This window comes from Monopterus albus, unplaced genomic scaffold (genome assembly GCF_001952655.1).
Source record: "Monopterus albus unplaced genomic scaffold, M_albus_1.0 scaffold20.1, whole genome shotgun sequence".
NCBI lineage: Eukaryota > Metazoa > Chordata > Actinopteri > Synbranchiformes > Synbranchidae > Monopterus > Monopterus albus.
The window spans coordinates 2,480,850-2,500,736 of NW_018127900.1; the positions used below are offsets into that span (position 1 = coordinate 2,480,850).

At 39.5% G+C, this 19,887-nt stretch overlaps 2 pseudogenes; one reads left to right on the forward strand and one right to left on the reverse strand.

Annotated features, from left to right (window-relative positions):
- LOC109956625 (corticotropin-releasing factor-binding protein-like) overlaps nt 1-10,082 on the forward strand; it is a 71,763-nt pseudogene extending 61,681 nt beyond the window's left edge.
- A 2,286-nt stretch (nt 10,083-12,368) lies between these two features.
- LOC109956491 (creatine kinase U-type, mitochondrial-like) lies at nt 12,369-17,001 on the reverse strand (annotated as a pseudogene).
- Nucleotides 17,002-19,887: the final 2,886 nt, after the last annotated feature.

Consider the following 19,887-nt stretch of genomic DNA (forward strand, 5'->3'; position numbering starts at 1 on the left):
TATACTGTATATAGTTGCTCCCCACAGAAATGCCACATCAAGAGACTTACAGACAGAGCCACTTTTGCACAAAAAGATTTATGCCACTTCTGCAGCAAACAAATGCAAATGTCAGTGACTGATTTCAACTTCATGAGCTCATCTTGAGTATTCACACTATATCAATCATAAGGAAAGCTAGTTTGTAATCCTTATTTGTTTGTTATGGGACTGGGGGTTGTGGTAAAGAGACCATAGGCCAATAAAGAACACAAATAATCAAATTAGTTAGCTCCCCCTTGCACTTTAGAAGGTGTGTTTTCTGATTTGCTTTTCTTTTCAAACTCACTGATCAGTTCCAGTATTCTCATGTTAGTTACCTTAGTCAGGTCTGTGCGTCATACACCATCAGTCGTTACTACACAATTTGTAAATGCTTTCATTGTTGTACCAGGCCAAAGATGATGAATGCTAATTAGAAAATGTTCTTTTCAGGTATGTACATTGCCTTTACAATATCTTCCTAATGATTAAAAGGGTCGAGGTTTGTCCAGGACCCTTTTTAATAGTTTATAAGGGAAAGTAAGTTATAGACATTAAAGAAGTGAATGCTCTAGAGAATAGGTGAATCAAATCCAAGTGTCTTTTGTATAGCCTGTTATTTGTTACATTAATATACAGTATCTCAAGGGAGGACTCATAAATGCTTCATTATAATTTATTCTGACTACACAATGTACTAGATAAAAAACCTGAACTGGTGAAAGCAGACCAAACATACAGGCCAGCATCAGAGAGAGTCACCAGACCTCCCTCGAAGAACTCCGCTGGAAGGTAATTAAAAGAAGAGTGTGTTATCTATCGCTCCTCATTAATGCATTTTGAATTAGCCACTTTCAGGGGAAAGGAATTGGGAGGAGGGGACAAAGGAGGAAATCCATGCAGGTCTCAGTGTAATTTCTCTCTGTCAGGTTGGTCCAAACGGGGAGGGTCGGCTCATTACAGCCCCCACAAGAGATGAATGGGTTGGTCAGGCGGTTCAACCGCTGTGAAGATAGACGTATCCACACAAGAAGTGTGTGTATGAGTGTGTGTGCAAGGGAGTCAACATAATAAACAAAAAAGCCAAATGCTTGGCTATACGTGCTACCTTTACCAGGGAGCAGGTGTGCAGATAGAGGATGCATGCTGGGACACAAGGCAGGGTTAAGACTCTGAGGTCTGGAGTCAACAATCACTATGATTTAACTTTAACCACATGGAGGGGTCAGTGGCACATCTGGCCAGCTGAGGCAATCATCAGAGACACACCTTATAATTTTCTTAACTGCATCTATCTTTAGGAAAATTCTGATGGATTGGGTTATATTTTAATGAAAATTGTAGGTATGGTTGGACCTTCTTAAATTTGTGTTGAAAATGAAGTTCATGCATACACTCAGTTGGCAGTCTAGGCACACAAAGGTAAACTAATGCAGTCTAATGCTAAAAATACAGCAGTTTTGTCATAAATCCACCCTTTATAAGGATTATAATGTCCATTTTAACAGTTTTTTAGGTGTTGATTCAAACATGTGGCCATTTTGCTGCTGTTCAAGTGCATTATGACGCGAGATGTCTGTTATTTAGTCTAGCCTCCAGAATAAACATACCCTTGAACTCCTATGTCTCTAAAACATTTTCAACAAAAACCTGAATGTACTGTAGGATTGATGAAGGGGTGACTTCTGGCAGGACAGTTGTATTAGACTGCACTGGTTTCAGGTAGCTATACCTAATAGCCTGCCAGCTGAGTGCACCTTTCATTGAAATAATCCTCCGACCCACAATAATTAAAGCTGTTCCTACCTTTGCCACCAGATGGTGATGTAGTCTTTTGTTTTTTGGGACAGAGACGGCTTGACACATATGGATATATTTTATTAGTGAGGGTAATTAGCTTTATTAATCTGTTTCATTTTAAAATTTAAGTTATGTTTTGCCAGCCTCTACATAGGTTACTAAACTAAATTCATTCATTCTTCCAGCTGATTGTGTGCGTTTGTCGGTTTTTGTTTTATGTCACACATTAGGGGTTGTTCTGTATGTTAAAATGTTCTTCAAGATCAAAGATCTTTATTTTCAGTTCACTATATGTGCAGGACATGCAGACAATTGAAATACCGTTTCTCTCTCACCTAGTATTGAATGCCATACCATTTAGGAAACTAAAATTGAATAAAAGTAGAGTAAAAATAGAATAAAAAGAATAAGAAAACTAAGTCAAAGTGATAAGGATAAAGCTAAACGGTACAACCTAATAGGCTATGACTCAAACCCTGTAAAATCAGCCACAATCTGGCCACTACTTAATTTTTCACCCTGATATTTTCAGTGTGGCACATCTGCACATCTGGGCAGCACAGGATATTAATTAATTCATTCAGGATTTTTTGGTGAAGGCACTGGGGTTTGGGGGTGGTAATGTGGGAAGAGTGGTGAAATGCAATTATATCATATTAGATTAGAAGATGAACTCTGTGAATAGACCATCACACTGTGAATTAATATATCTGTTCCTCATTTAGAGCAGTATGAGAATGTGTGGTTACTTGTTCATTAAAATCTAAAATCAGTTCATTTAATAAATTTAATAAATTGGATTTACACAATTACAGTATCACATCATGCGCATTGCACCATTTGTGTGAAATCGCCAAAGGGCAAGTACTTAGCATATCTAGCATTTTGCTAACATTATACATTTCCTTTGCTGACATTCACATTAGCAAACACACATTAACACCGAGACCTCGGCTAATAGGTCCAGACATCTTCTTAATGCAAACTCATTGGACAACAACTAATTATTATCACTGTCCACTGGCCTTTAAATAAAAGTAACACACCCTGAATGGGTCATCAGCATTGTAAGACAACAGGCTGGGGGGAAGTTAGACCAAATGTTAGTCATTATGCTCATTATTGCTTCGGTTTTTGGTTCCTATTCCTGCATGTGGTATCATAGACCTTTATCACTCTATGGGAAAATGTCAGCCATCATTAGCTCACCACAATTGAAAGCCAGGGTTTCACACAGTCTCATCTTCCTTTGAGATGAATGAGAGGAAGTGTGTGTTGACAGGATGATAATCATCTCTTACACTCAGCTATGTGTGCGTTTGACCTTTCACAACGGCAGCATAGACACCCACAATTAGTCTCATCTAAATTAATGTGCTGTGTCACCGCAAACCAAATTACATCACGCTTTGTCTTTCTCTGACTCTTTCTTGCTTTCTCCTTTCCTCTACCCTCACTCTGCTCCCTCTTGTTCCTTGCGTTTGTCAGCATGTGACTCGCTCCACAGGTTGTTCTTGTTTTGTTCAACACTTCCATTAAGATTGTGCATTTAATTACAGTGATGTCTTTTAATACTTTAGCTGTCTGGTTGCATCTCATACTGTGGATTCCCATCCACACAGGTATGCAAGAAACAGAACAATACAATTAAGTTGGTGACTGGATGTGTTGTTTGGCTTTTGCTACCGCGGTATCAGTTTAGATGGTCTCAGTTCTTGGTTTAGAAAGACGGAGCTCAAAAACCTTTCCATGATTTCACTGTTAATGACAGGGAGAGGGAGTAGGTTCTTTCATTGTAAGCATATGTAGTTTACCTGTATGCCTCTCCTGTTTTACCCATTCCAATAACCAGCACAGTGAATCAGAAGTTGGCAATTAAACTGGTCAAATTTATAGAGAGGCCACAAGTCACTGACCCCAGAACAGAGAAAATTAAGAAAGGAGATAAAAGGTACAGCTGGCAGCTCCTTCCCTGTCTCTGAAAAATGATATTTATAACAGAGGGGTTGAGGAAAAAGAAGCACTGTCAGGCACACTGAGGATTAATAATGACTGAATTAGGTGTTTTAGTGACGCTTTCTAAAAAGTCTTCAGTCAGCATTTGCTCTGAGGATTTGCTCATAGGATCCTCCAATCCTTGTTTCCCTAACCTTTAGGAAGTCCCTTACTGGGATCATGGAGCTTTTCACACATTAATCAAATCACTGGAAGTCCGCTGGGTTCTGTGTTTGCCTGCGATGCTCTGATGTAGGCCTGCCTGAGTGCTGCTATAAAAGTTGCCACCTCACAGCCAGCGCCGTCGTCTCCCTCCCTGCTTCAGTATGTCGGTGGCTCTGCGCACACAGCTGCTCCTCTTTCTGGTCTCCCTCTCATCACAGATGGGGCTCGGTCGCTATGTTGGGGTAATATGCTGTATTTAAAGAAAAGTGAAATGATTCATTAAGGCAGGTTACACTGATGTCTGTAAAGTTCTTGCCAGTGAAGCTGTAACCATGATTTCTGTCATGTTTTATTCAGGACAACAAAGCTGCAGATGGATTATAGTCTCTGCTCAGTGTGGACCAGAAAAGAGAATCAGAAGATTTTGTTTTCCACCGACCTCTCAGTAAGTTCTGCTGTAAACCGTAGCTTTGATCAGTAGCTGATTATCCTTAACCCCGTTTAACGACTCAAAGTAAACCTTTTACACTTTTAAAAGTATGCTAAGTGATGACTGGACAGGCAGATACAGTGGATCATACTGTAATACCCTTATTAATCATCAGTGGTGGAAAGTCACTAAATACATTTCTATAAGTACTGTGCAATTTTGAAGCATCTGTACTTGAGTATTCTCATTTTCTGCTACTTTATACTTCAACTTTATAGAGGCAAATGTACTTTTTACTTCACTACAATTATTTGATAACTTTAGTTACATTTCATAATGAGGTTAATAAAACAAATGAAATATAATCATAAGTTTATTGACACTTAGTGGGAAAATCATGGGCAGTAATACAAAATACAAGTATACAAAGTAGTTAAAATTAGCTCCACTTTTACCAGCTGCAACATTAAATGTGATGAACACAATAATACATCAGTATTATAAGGTGATATACATTAATGTGAAATGTGCTATTCTGCACATTCTCTACTCTTATTTTTGAGGCGTTCAGTATGTTTTGATGCTAATAATTTTGTTCCTTTACTTAAGTAATGTTTTGAATGTAGGGCCTTTTCTTGAAACTGAATATTTGTACACTGTGGTACTGCTACTTTGACTTCAACAGTCTTAGTACTTCTTCCACCACTGCCAACCAGTAAACTCATGCCTACATTTTTATTTACAGAAAAGCTCTCCATTCCACACTTGTGGCTTTTCAAAGGTGGATGGTTTGTTGTGTTTGATCCTAAAGCTGACACTTTGAGTTCATGACCAGTTTTACTCTGAGACTAAATCCATATTGTTTTCTTGTGGTTAAAAGACAAGCGAAGTGTGTAATGTTTGTCTTTGTGCATACTTGCCTGTGTGTGTATGCTTCGTAGGATGCTTGGACATGCTGGCCACTGATGGCCACTTCACATTTGTGGCGTCTCTGCCACAGTTGGCCTGCGCTGCTTTCATCATCGCTGAGCCCAGTGAAGTCATCAGCCTGGAGGTGTTTGACATCAGTATTGACTGCAACGCTGGAGACTTCATCAAGGTTAGCCTCATTAACCACTTCTTCCGTTTCATTAAAATGGTGCCACACAGGGTTAAGACAATGTTTTAGGGCCAGACACCGCACCGGGTCATCGCTGCATTGGTCACACTTCCTAGAGCAAGTGTGGAAAGAGGAGGCTTTGGTTCTGAAACCAAGTCTGCTGGTTAGAGCTGCTGTTTCAGGTCAGGTGGGCCAAAGGTGACTTTATAATACTACATGGATCTGAAAGCTGAAGGTGTTTTTGTATCTGGAAATCAGCAGCAGCTGTGTGTAACCATGCTCATCATGCTGAACAAAACCAAACACAGACCATATCTCATTGTCTTTTTTTACTATGCTTATCTGTTTAAACAGGATTAACTAAATGTTTTTTGAATAAAATTCTTATTGTATAATAGTGGTAATCATTATCTATCTATCTATCTAACTAACTAACTAACACAGGTCTTTGAAGATAAAATTAATTTCTGTATTTTATTCACTTGTTATTATTTATTGATAATGTATGCTGAACACAGGCATATAGGTCAGCTGAGCCATTAATTCAATATAGCTGATGTAAACACATTTAATTCTTTTTATATTTGGTGGGCAAGCACTGCCATTCATCTACTATAACATTTAGCTGCAGATAGTCTTGTTTCCCATCATGTTAACTTTGTACTCATTATGAACAGAAAAAAAAAATAAATATAATAATAATAAATTATTATTCAGTGACGCAGTACAAGTTCAGACCAGTACCTTAGCATGGAGCACTGTATACAGCTACATTGTTCTTTTCTTTTAGTTCAATGATTTTATCTGCCTTTGATATCAGAATTATGCTGCTCAGTGAAAACAAGGCATACATTAAAATCTGAACTAATTAAATGAGTAAAGTATTATTTTAATATTAGATATGTTTATGATAGTAGATAGTAAAATCTTTCCTTCAACAGATGTTTGACAGCTGGGTTTTGAAGGGGGAGAAGTTTCCCAGCAGTCAGGACCACCAGCTCCCTCTGCAGCAGCGCTATACAGACTACTGCTCCTCCAGGGCACCAGGAGCCACGAGCCGCTCATCTCAGAATGTTGCTATGATCTTCTTCCACATTCACAGTCCTGGCAGTGGCTTCACCCTGGCTGTCAAAAAACTACACAACCCCTTCCGTGAGTCCCGCTACACATCTCTGTAGTCAAAAAACTGAAAGCATAGCAAAGAAAAACCAAATCCATAAAAGAGGAAGCTAAACTGTAAACAAAAACATAATGAAAAAAAGAATATAAATGAAGACCAATAACTTGCATCAAAGTCAGATTTGTGTTTGGTGTTTTAACTTGATGGATACCAAGGCATGTGTGTTCTTCCTGGAAATTTGTGAATTAAAAACAGCAAACATATTATGTCCCCCAACATATGCAGACTCTTCTTGGCCAATAAATGTTAATATTTTGACAAGTAACTTAAGTCAGCTTTGAGAATGATGTAATGCAGTGATGAGGGGCACCACTAATACATGTACACAAGAGTGACAAGTCATAAATCCCATCTAGAATAAACACTCTATAATACGTATTATTCTCCACAGCTCCTTCACCACAAAAATGTTTCTAAATGAACAACAAGAGTAAAGTGTTCCAACTCCTGTTGGCACCTGTCTACTCTTCTGTACCGTTATCAGTTCAAATTTCATAATTTTCTTATCTTTGTCATCACATTTAAAATTAGATTTCCATGCTCTACCCTAATTGTGTCAGTCCCTGCAGTCAGCCTTGATTATGTCCAATGTGTAACATGATGTGTCAATAATGAGTTTTCCTGGTGGTGGGTAACTGTTAATTTGAAACCTCTCCTCCTGTGTGTGTTTGTGTGATTGTGTGAAAAGCCTGTAATGTCATGTCTCAGAGTCCAGAGGGAAGCTTCACCATGGTGATGCCACATCAAAGCAGGAACTGCAGCTTCTCCATCATCTACCCTGTGGAGATCCAACTGACAGAACTCAGCCTGGGGCAGGCCAAAAGCAACGAGCTCAGTCCACAGGTGACACACAGGCACAGGCACACATCCCCGTCCCCCTTTCTCTATGAAAGATAATTCTTATTTAAGTGCTCACAGTTTGCTTAAATTCTTCTTTAAATGATAACATTTATAATACAATGAGACCGAATTATGGTACTGTAAAAAGACTGGGGCTTCTAGTTTGACAATAATGCTGCAAACTGTCACCACAAACAGTTGTTGGTGACGATTTTCTCACTAAAACCAGTGATAGTAGATCATATGAACTTTTATGTAATTACAGATTATTTCCATTTAGTAAAGTTTCAGTTCGTCATTAATATCCGTCAGCCTCCAGTCAAAGCTAATTCATTTACTCGAGCATGGAAACATTTGTTCCAGTAGCCTGGATTCAAACCAATTTGAAATTTGACTTCTTGTCTAGACTGCGACTATTTTACTTTTTCATGCTATGCATCTTCAACCTCTGCAATGAGAAGAATGACACAACATGTGCTTGTCTACTAGATACAAACAAAACAAGGACTTGCAACAGGCTGCACAACTAATGGGGAAAAAACTCCACAGGGTACAGTTCACATGGCTCTTAACATCAACGACCTATTCACTTTAGCTGCATTCCTGACATAGTTGTTGTTCATATTTTTACAGAGGCAGGTGTGGTCAGGCTGTTCGGGGTCAGGTGATTATGTGGAGCTGCTAGGGGGCAATGGGGTGGACACCTCTAAGATGTAGCTGACCTCTGCTTCTCCCTCAGTGGCCTCGGTGAGTCTGAGCCCCTTCAGTTTACCTGCAGTGTAAATCTGTTGTTTAAATAGAAACAGCAGGCTTGACAGTTTGAAATCTGACTTCTTGTCTAGTTAGCGACTATTAGACTTTTTCATGCCATGCTATGCTATACTGTTCTTAAAGCCTACTATATCATCCTATGCTATATTACACTATTCTTACCTTTTTCAAGTTTTAATGATTAACCTAATTTTATTCAACACAGTTTGACACATTACACTGTGTTTTTGACAAAAACTAAATTCCAGCTGCATATTAAGATGCCACAAATCAAAACACAGGTCACCCCAGTGTTACAGCAGCAGGGTTGTCTCATGAACGCTCAGACCTCATGCAAATGATGTTTTTTGACCTCATTCTAATGGTACTGAAATAAACACCAAGACATTTCCATACTTTCTGAAAAAATAATCCATAAATGTTTGTGCTAGTGTGTGATACATTCTGAATTCTAATATGGGTTTTCAACCAGTGGTTCGTGGGCCCAGTGGTGGCCCACAAAGGCATTGCAGGTGGTCAATGATCATGTACACTGTAGTTTCACTGTAGGACCTTTTTTAAAGACATTTCCATTTTTACTCATTGTTTATGAATAATCATTTCCATGCTAATATATAAGTTTGAAAAACCCAGGTGATTTTCAGGATTAAATTAGTGGCCACCCAGTTTATACACCCCACAGCAATGATCCTCAGGTCACTTCAGAGTCAGAATGGTGGTCGCTGGGTCACAGTCAGTTGAAAACCCTTGCAACATATTATACTATACATCTTACCGTATTATGCTATTTTTATTTGATCTGGGTAGACTGGTGCAATTTATTATACTCGCATACAAAACAAAGAAAAGACTTGTTTAGAAATAAATTAAAAAGTTTAGTCTTATGTAGATGTTTGCCATAACCAGGTGGAGAAGAGTTGGCTAGACGACAACAATGCTTTCTATTTGCTCCAGTGTAAAGTCCCTGTTTTCTCTTTGGCCATTCAGCCCAGATGAAGATTGGCTGTGACAACTCGGTGGTGAGGCTGGTGTCCAGTGAGAACTATATAAACCGTGTTTCCTTCCAGTACCGACTACTGGAACACAGCGAGCTCCCCAAGAGCAAAGAGAACAGTCTGGATAACTTCTGCACTGTAGAATGAGATCAAACACATCATGCACCCTCACAAACACACAGTCATCCATCTCTCTGTGAATATGAAAATATCCTAAAAAATATTTTGTACTAGTTTGGTCAAATATTTCATCTAATCTCCTTATTATGTTTGCTTTAGTCATAGCATATTTATTTGAAGAATTATTGTATCCATCTCAAATTAATGAATGATGGTGGATTTAATTGTCATAAAAATCTATGATGATACACTATATTTTCTGGCAAGAGCATAAATTTAAAACCTTCCCTCTGTTGTCCTTGGTTTATGTAAGTGTCAGTATTCTTTGGGAGGTTTTACGAATTTTCAGTTTGCCGGTATGGTAAAGTCATTGATGTTGTACTGCTGTTTGGACAGTGAACAGTTTACCTTGCCAATGAAAAGTTTGTTTTTGTACATAAAGTGAGATGCTTCCACAGTGTTGACACAAAAATGTTAATGTTCATGCACAGACGTACACTTAAACCAAGACTCCAGAAGAATAAATATATTAGATCAAATGCTTGCAGTGTCATGAGAGAAGATATAATTATTTGTGCAAAGTAAATGTGTTTTCCAGTGGATTAAAATATGTTCTTGGCAATCAGTATTAAGCAATGACACAAGTATTTCTCTGCTTTTTTTGTAATCCAGTCTGTTCTAGAGACAAACTCGAAGAGCTTTCACCATGATTGATCATTGCTCAAAATTCTAATTTAAAAGGCTTTATACTGGGAGCACAGAGTAATACGCCACAGTGTTTAAAGATTGAGACTACAGTTGTGCTTGTCTCCCTATATCACTGACTGTTTAACCCTAATCTGTTACATACTGCACAGCGGTGGCTCCTCAATCAGAATGTGCAGTTCCTAATGGGATTATCCTACAAGCCTCAGTGCTCTTATTCCCCTCAAAATTCTTATAACTAGCTCGCTTTTGATCTTCTCTTTACGTAGAATTAATCTCAAACCTATTCAGCTGTGATGATTCAATTATGCAGCGGATGTATTTTTTTGCTCAGTGTGTTGCAATTTTCAGTCTTCATTAGAGAATGAAATGAACTTTGGATGCCATCTTAAGGGTTCAAGTATGGTTATTTGTCTCTGGGCACAACAATCTTACATTGTATTTATAGTGGTCTGGGATGGAAGACTGGAGGTGAGTTTGTCACTTGTCGGCCAAAAGGGGTTACAAGTCTTTGTGGATGAGATATGACCCTGTACGGAATGAGACATGCTTGCATTATTAATAACTGAAGTTAGAGAAAAAAGAAATGATGTTATTAAGATACTGTGTGATTCACTGGTCCATTTGTTAAACAAACTGAATAGAAATGGTGAAACTGTTAATGAGTTTGTTTGTTACTGTGTGGACATCTTAGTTGTTGGTAAAGCAAAAGGCACCTGATTGAAGAGGGAGTGTTACTATAGGTTCGGGGGCCTCCAGGACACGTCTGGACTGTGTGAGGTCAAACTTCTTTCAAACAGACTGTGCCTGATTCACTCCCCCCATGTCATGGTTAACATCAGAGTGAAATGACTTTTGTGTAATAATCACAACTGTGTTACTGAATAGTCCCACATGTTCTGAATAGCTTCACCACATTCTCTGCCTCACTGGTAGAAGAAGTATTCAGATCCTCCTTATGTTAAAATCCTCCTTGTGCAAAAAGACACTGTATTCAAATTTTTAAGTACTGAGGCATTACTATATTATTGGATTATTATTATGGATGCATTGACACTTAAGGAGCATTTTTAAAGTTACATCACATATTAGACACAAGAAAATGAGAAGTGATATGCACACACACACACACACCTTTGGAGTTCTCCTATACTGCCCTATACACTTGGTTTTAAAACTGTAACTACAGACAGGATGATCCTGACCATGTGAAGAATTTCCCAAACAAGCTGTCCTTTCCCCTAAAATATACCTAATATAAGTACAAGCCATCTGCAGTTTCCTGAATAAATGTATTTATGCTGTTGTTTTGACAGATTTTATTTTTTTTAAAGAAGCATAAAGAGTCATACTCTGACAGTATGTGCATTCTGAAGGGAAAAGGCGCAGCAAAACATCAGTATTAAAAATATAATATTCAGTGTGTAACTAATATTTGCTACATGCTATATGTATATACAAATACTTCAAAGTATGCAGTAGGTCAATGTATAAGTATAAAAACATAAGTGGAAGTTATACAGATATTTTTCAGAATACTTAATGATTTACAGTGCAAAAAGCTAATTCTTTTCAAAAGTCCACCAGGATCTTCAAAGGTTTCCTTCAAGAGTCCAAATGTATTTGAAGGCCTCATAGGTCTGAATGCCATGTTAACCACCTGCTGCTGAGGAGTTATCCGTCATTTGGCCACTTTCTTATTATTTTTTATTCACTGTGGGGGGTTTTCTCTATACTTTATTGGAGATTTGGTAATACTGTGGTTCCCAACCACTTGAGAAAGTTTACCGGGGGAAATGACTCTTTGGTGGAACTGCTAACAACATCTAAATCATGACAAGGGATCCTAAATAGACACTGCTTTTAAGGGGTCCAGAGCTTAAAAAAAAGGTTATTTCTTTGTATTTTTGAAACATTATCAAATGCTTTAAATATAAAAATTCAGTCAGAAAAGTATAGTTGTCAGAGCAAAGTGGAGCAGACTTTAACATACTGTATATTCCTCAGAAGTGTTGTGAAGTGGATGGCTAAAGGATAAACTAGAAACACTCAAAGTCCTTGAGTAGACGTACTTAGTTAATTTCCACCACTGTTGACAAGCTTGGTTCTTTTTCATGCTTCAGGTTTCAGGTTATTTTCTGATTTCCACCACAGCAGCTGTAACACCACTAAAGTTTGAAATCACCTCCCAACAATACAACTCAGTTCATAAAGAGAGTTTATTATGTTTGTAATTCATGTACATGTAATAAATGGATTGTGCAAGTATGCTTTACACGCCACCAATATCTTGCAAGACCTAGCAGTTTAACGACCAGCGGTCGAAGCACCTGCTCTATCCCAGGATTCCCAGCGAAGGGGGTGTTCACTTCCTGAACGGGGGGATGGGGGAGGGGCTCTTGATGTCCTGCCCCCTCTCCAGCCTCTTCTCACATTCAGTTAGGTAGTTTACACCATCAACTACTAACTGTACAAGCTTGACCTGTGGATACATGGTAACAAGTGTCGCAAATAACTTCATATGTGCATTTTTGTTACATTTGGATTAACTGATAATTACTCAGTGGTTCTCCACAGTGTGGCACTGATGCTTAGAAGTAGCCAGGATTGTATTTAGTGTTATAAGAACTCCAGTTGGTTTCAGTGATTAGCTCCTAGCTGTCATCTGACTGACTGCAATGCCCTATAAGTTGACAGATGGGCTCATCTCAGGAGGCAGTGGAAAGGTCACCTAGCACCAGTCGAGTTTTGCTCCTTGAGTTTCACCTTTCAGGCAAGGCTTCCTCTGAGGCCATACACTAATCCTGCCTCTTTTATTGCAACCAGAAGAAGGCTAAACTACAGCCTGACCTATCATCACATTAAACCGATAGTGCCTGTTGGTACTCAGCTTGTGTGGAAGCTCTGCATGAAAGGCTCAGCTCAGGAAACAACCTCACCTGGCACATCCTTTCCTGGATTACAGATTGAGGAACAGTGGGGCATACAGTTACTCATAGCCCACATCTGTTGGGAAGTCTGCTCTCTGTCTGTCTCTGTCTCTGTTTGCCTGCTGCTCATTTCTACGTTTACCTCAGCTGCTGCCATCCTCTTCAGGTATTTACCTCTGACTTGCCGAGACAGTCGAGGTTAGAGATGTCAGCGATGTCTCCAGTAGCAGCTGTGTCAACACCTCCTGTGCCTCTCTTCTGTAACCTCAGGTTATCCAGAATCTTTTTGAAATGGGGTCCTAGACCATAAGCATCACACACATTCAATCATTTTCAGACATGAGAACTATTATACAAAAGTAAGCATGTCCTTGTGTGTGCAGTGCTTTTATATGAGCAACCAGTGTGTTTCCTGCATTACCCTGCTGAGTAGGGGCAGACGAACGTGCACACCAGCCCTGAGCCCAGTACTGAGGTTAGAGGGGGAGGTAAGGATGTAGCCCAGACGCTCGATCCACATGAACTCCCAGCCTCTCTCCTGAATTAATTGCTCCACCTAGAGGTTACAAGAAAATAGCATCTATATCGTTGTGTTTTTGAATACACCTTAAAATAGCTGTAACAGACTCTGGAAAGAAAACTAAAATGTTTGCAGATCATGCCCTGTTACTATTTGTTAATATTTGTCTTTATGGCCTTGTTTTATTTCAGTCTTGTAGGCAATTTTTTGTTACATCTTTATGCTTTACCTTTCACTAAGATAAACTGCATGTAAGAACTATTTTGATTATGGAGGAATGAGACTTTTAAAAGTTCACAGAGGACCATGGTGGTTCAGGGAGACAGAGACATACATGTTGAAGACCTTTACAGAATCTGTCAAACACTCTCTTCATGTTTCCTCCTTTCTCCATGGATATGATCCTTGTGTGGTCTTCCTCATTAATCCAGATCAAGACGTTCTTCTCGTTGTTGTGCCTGAGGGCAGGGTTAAACTTCATGTTAATACATTTGCTGATACAACTGGGTCACATTCAGCAAAACAAATGCCTCTAGTGTTAAGCTAGTCATGGGTTATGAAGGCACAGGTGGGGGTCAGAGAAGCAGTGCTTTATCGAAAAGAAAACTATCCTGCAGCTGGAGTTATGGAGGCACAAAGAAGAAATTTTGAATTTGCAGAGAAGAATGAAATTTGATTAGTAAATGATCATTTTAATTTGGGGCTGCAGGTGCTGCAAGTGCATGTTTTGGGATACCACTGTGCCACTGATATATTAAGCATCAAATGAAAAACTAATACAAAAACACTTATGAATGAACCAAACCTGTAATTGTAATTAGCCCTTTTTAAACTAACAGCAGTGGCCTAAACTTTAGAGAAGCAAGCTGGAGACCGGGAGATCAGGGTGTTCCTGCACAAGAGAGGTGAAAGAAAAATCCACTGATCCCAACACAAACCAACCAGTGATAGCTATGGTATGAATGATAGAATGAGCGCTATTGTTTCCAGGCACTATAGGGAAACTTTGCAGTGACTACAGGTTTTTCAGGGTAAGCTACACAGTCAGCAATATGACTTTTAGAATGAGTTTCTCCTTGTCTTACCAGATCCCACGGGCATCAGGCCAATCTCTGGCCATCCCAGCTGCCGTGAGCAGAGGTGACACAGGTTTATCAAAGAGGAAATGCTCCTGTTTGGCCAGTAAATGAACAGAGGAAACAGAAAGGCATTAGGTGGCAAAAGATGTTTAAAAAAACAGAACAGGTGTGTAATACTGTTCACTAACATCAATAAGCTGTTGCTACTCTCTGTCAGACATCTCGCCCAGGCTGTAGTAGCGACCAGCCAGGTCTCCTGTCAGGCCAGACAGAGCCGTTACGACCACACGCTCCACTTCACGGCGCTCAGAGCGTGAGCACGCTGAGGGAAGACCAAGTCCATGGATGCTACAACCAGTACGAACACAAGTTGACAACATATAGCGCTCATCAAACATTCCTAAGGTTATCTGAGGAGGAGAACGTGTTAGGTCACTGTATATAGGCGTGGGTACAGGAACTGATGTATGAACAAGATCATATGATACACAGAGCAAAGAAGTGATGAGAGATGTAGGTGTAACCTTAGAAGCATCCAGGTCGGTGGGGTGCTTCATTGTGCGAGGATCATAGCCTTGATGACACGGTCAAAAAGTTCAATAAACACCTGGTGAGCAAAATCAAACACTCAGTTTTTCCCATTTTGAGGACTGAAGACACAACTCAGCGCAAATATTATCCCCAACCTCATAGCTCTCCTCATCTCCAGCTACCATGCCCACAATCTTGATGAAGGGGTGTCCAGGATTGTCCACCCCAGTCTGGATGCACTGGTCTAGGGTCCAGTTATTGGGGGTTGTCTTGTCTCTCAGGTGTGCATAAATGGTTGGGGTCAGAGCTGCTGCCATGCAGTTGTTGTGTTTCAGCAAGTCGGGGTAATCAGCACTGCCGAAGGTTATCAACATTTGGACAAACAAGTATGCCTAGAGCTGTTTTCACAAGCCCCCCAAAACAAATACATCTGTATCTTAGATGTGTAATGAAATTTAATTGCACTACAAATCATTACTATCTGCATTGCAATTTTAATATTAGGATTTTATCATGTGTGATGCTTAGTGTGTTATCACTTAATGTTTTAATGATGTCATAAGACATTTTCTTGTGTGATGATGCACTATGTGAAATTCTGTAACATTTTTGTATTTCCTGCACAGGGACTGCAGATTAAATTCAGCACTATAACTAACGCTGGGGCAGTCAATGGCTGTTCATTGTGTCTGCTAAATAAACTATTAAAATTAAAATGTAATTTTGAAATGAAATGTTTAGTTTGCTGGAGTCATGCTTCGGTGGTAGGTAGATATAATCATACAGTAAATCTCTGCAGTTTTCTAAAGGCATACATAAATATAGTACATTGTACCTTTTTATATTCTCCATGAATTATTCAGTCTTTCAGATGTGCTAACATGAATTGCTATAATTTCAAGAGGATGGCTTTGCCAAGAAATTATGCAGTGGCAGATGCAGGCCTCTCTGTGGTGACAGGAACGGTCTTGTTTATATTTAGCATTGAGAAAAGCACACATATTTATCTCACTTCACTTTGCTGGAAGGTTTTTACATGTATACACTGCATCTCAGTAAAGTCAAATATATTATTTTAGTTAGTTTTTGTATAAATTACAGGTTTTGAAATCTCAGTCTGCTGAGATAACACATGCTGAAATGTACTGATGTCTAATTTAGTTTAGTTTAGTTTACAATTGTAGTTAATTGATGCCTTACTATTCTCCTTAACTGAAACTGTAATAATCACCTTTACGTATGTTACACACAAGGAATTTGCTTCCGGTACAGAACCGAGGCAGCCAACTTGACTGTCCAGGTGATCGTTACTAAACTACCTCACAACTACACAGGTACTCACTGACACACATGTACTTGGGTGGGTAGAACTTCCTCCTCTCAGCAGCAGTGGAGCTGTCACTGAGGAGGTATCCAGATGCCAGTGTGCCAGCTCCCATGCCGGCCAAAATCATTCCCTCATTACGGCCAGATATCATACGGGTGAATGAGGTTGCCATGGTGATGCGGTCTAGGTAATTACCTGGTGAATGGTCAGAGAGCAAAGTGACTTTCTGTCAGCTTCAATGTGTGTAATTTATTTATTCAAAAAAGTAAAATTACACGTTCTGCCAGTGTAAGGTGCTGTTTGTGTCGATCTTAGACAGTAACAACATGTCAGATGACTGCTAATGTGTTAAACTGCACATTTAATGGCAACATTCTGCAGCCTATAAATATCATAGCAGAGTATTTAATGTGCAGCATTAAAGCAACACTGTGGATTTTTTATTATTTTTATTTTTCAGAAATCCCTTAGTGATGAAATTAGAGCAATCCAAGGCTTTACAATTCACTTTCCTTTTTGTAGTTGTATTAGTTGTAGCTTTTATTTAAATTACTATTTTTTAAAATAGCAGAACTTAAAATATATCTTAATTTTTAATCAACCACAGTGACCACAGTGCTCAGAAGGAACAGCATTAAAGAATTTGGTCATAATTAAGAGTAAAAAAAAAAAAAATCAAAAACACAATGTTATCCATCCTTTGTGCCAATACATGATGAGCACTTCCAGTGGGTGTTAGGGTGGTGGTTCCCAAGTACTGCTGGGATCTCATTGTGTGATGAGACTATTCTAGAAGCAGACAGAAGCCTTCTGATTGGCCACCCTGGGAGAGCCGCCAGATAAGGTGATCAGATGACTGAGCGATGATTTGTGATTGGATACTGAGCAACAAGTACAGTGTAGAAAAAATAAATGTAGCATTATAAGATGAAGAATAGGTTAATATTCCAGCACTCCTATCACACACTGCTGTATCTTTTGCTCTGATTAGCCATCATATAAATGTGCATTATGGGTCCCAGGTCAGAGTCACCTTTCACACAGTACTGACTATAGCAGAGGTTAAGCTTAAATACCAGCTCAGAATTGGCATCAGCCCAGGACATCACATGATTCTTTCTGACATCCTGGGCTGGTCAGCTGAGCTTACACAAGACAGGAAGGAAAACATGGTGTGGATGGGTGGTGAGGAGGAGTGGGATAAATACTGGGAATAATGAGAGAGAGAGAGAGAGAGAGAGTTGAAAGGAAGAGTGGAATTGAGTTTGACTGGAGGTGTGGGGAATTAGAAAGACTTGTAGAGAAGAGAGTTAAAGACAGATACAGTTGAATGGCTTTAGAAACATCTGTAAGACCTCATTTATACTTGGACTACTTCTCTCCTATAGATCTCTCTGAGTTGACCTCAACAATTGCTTCATCTAAATCATCAACATGTCTCCTGGACCCCCATCCAAGGCTGCTCAAAGACATCTTTCCCCTAATCAACACATCCATACTAGATCTGATTAAGCTCTCTCTATTAACAGGCTATGCTCCACAGGCTTTTAAAGTTGCAGTAATTAAACCTCTACTCAAAAAGCCTACTCTTGACCCAGGTGTCCTAGCTAATTATAGACCAATATCCAATCTCCCATTTATTTCCAAAATCCTTGAAAAAGCTGTTGCAAAGCAGTTATGTGACCACTTGCACAAGAATGATTTGTTTGAGGATTTTCAGTCAGGATTTAGAGTCCATCATAGTACAGAAACCGCATTGGTGAAAGTCACCAATGAAATGTCCACACAAGAAAGGTGTTCCATCAGGGGTTGGTTCGCACAAGTATATAAAGACAAACACACACGCACACACCACATGTCAGGAATCGGCGCGTTATGCTGCCAAAAATGTTGAGGGTGAACTCAATTAAAAGGCCAGACAAGGAAATGTAAAACAAAACCGTCTCTTTAATAAGAGAACTAACGCTAAACAAAACCATACAAGACACGGTGAAACACAAAAATCACAGGTCGGTATAAACAGTCCGAGATCAGAGCCAGCAAACACATACAGCAGAGGAATCCAAATACGTAGTCCAAAGGGAAGTCCGATAATTATACACAGTGACAGTCTGAAGCAAGAGGGCAAGGCAGAACAGAATAGTCAGAGGAACAAGCCGAGTCAAAAACACAGGGAACACACCATACATTGGGTTAGATCTCTCCTGTCAAGGTCAGGGGTCGACTCCGAGCTGTTTGTCCCAACAATCAACTGTTAAAATCAGGATCATCCTGTCTCAAAGTGAGGCTGAAAAACTGGTCCATGCCTTTGTTACTTCCAGGCTGGATTACTGTAACTCTTTACTATCAGGATGTCCCAATAATTCCATAAAAAGCCTTAATCTAAAATGCTTCAGCCAGAGTACTGACAGGAACTAGCAAGAGATCATATCTCTTATATTAGCTTCTCTCCACTGGCTCCCTGTAAAATCCAGAATAAAATTTAAAATCCTTCTCCTAACATAAAAAGCCCTTAATGACAAGTCTCCATTAAAGACCTCATAGAGCCTTATCATCCCACCAGAGCATCTTGCTGTGTGAATGCAGGTCTACTTGTGGTTCCTAGCAATATTTTATGAAGAGGGGGAAGGTGAAATATATGCTACCACCCCACTCGCAAGAAACACATGTGGTTAACATTTGCAGGTACCTGTTTGGCTAACACCTGGTTGTAAAATGAACAACTTTTCCTACCATATAAGTGGCTTTGGATAGCTCCGTAAGATAATGGTTTGGTAGTTTTCAAGTTCTTTATTAGGTATTACTTTTTACTTTACTTGCTTTTTACATTACAGAAACACAAGACGCACGCAAAAGGTGTCCTCTCTCTCTCTCCCTGTACCTTTCTGCAGGTTGCCCTGGCCCTGGAGCTCTGCGTCCCTTACAAGCAGTCACCAGCCACATCGACCTGATCAGTGTTTGATTGTTGTGTCTTGTTGCTTTTCTTCTTTTGTCTCTCCTCTATCCACTCACCCCAACCGGTCGAGGCAGAAGGCCGCCCACCAAGAGCCGGGGTCTGTCGGAGGTTTCTTCCTTTAAAGGGAGTTTTTCCTCCCCACTGTCGCCAAGTGCTTGCTCAAGGGGGATTTGTTGGGTTTTCCCTATGTAATAATATTGATAACAGTAAGGTCTAGACCTTACTTTGTAAAGTGTCCTGAGATGACTTTTGTTGTGATTTGGCGCTATACAAATAAAATTTGATTTGATTTGATTTGAATGAAGGAGTCAGGGAGAGTGTAAGATACTGTATGTTTGGGATCACTTCACATTAAGGTAAAAAGGAGGGGTTAAAGAGTAAAGAGGGTAGAATAAGGTAGGATTAGAGGGATTATCATCAGAA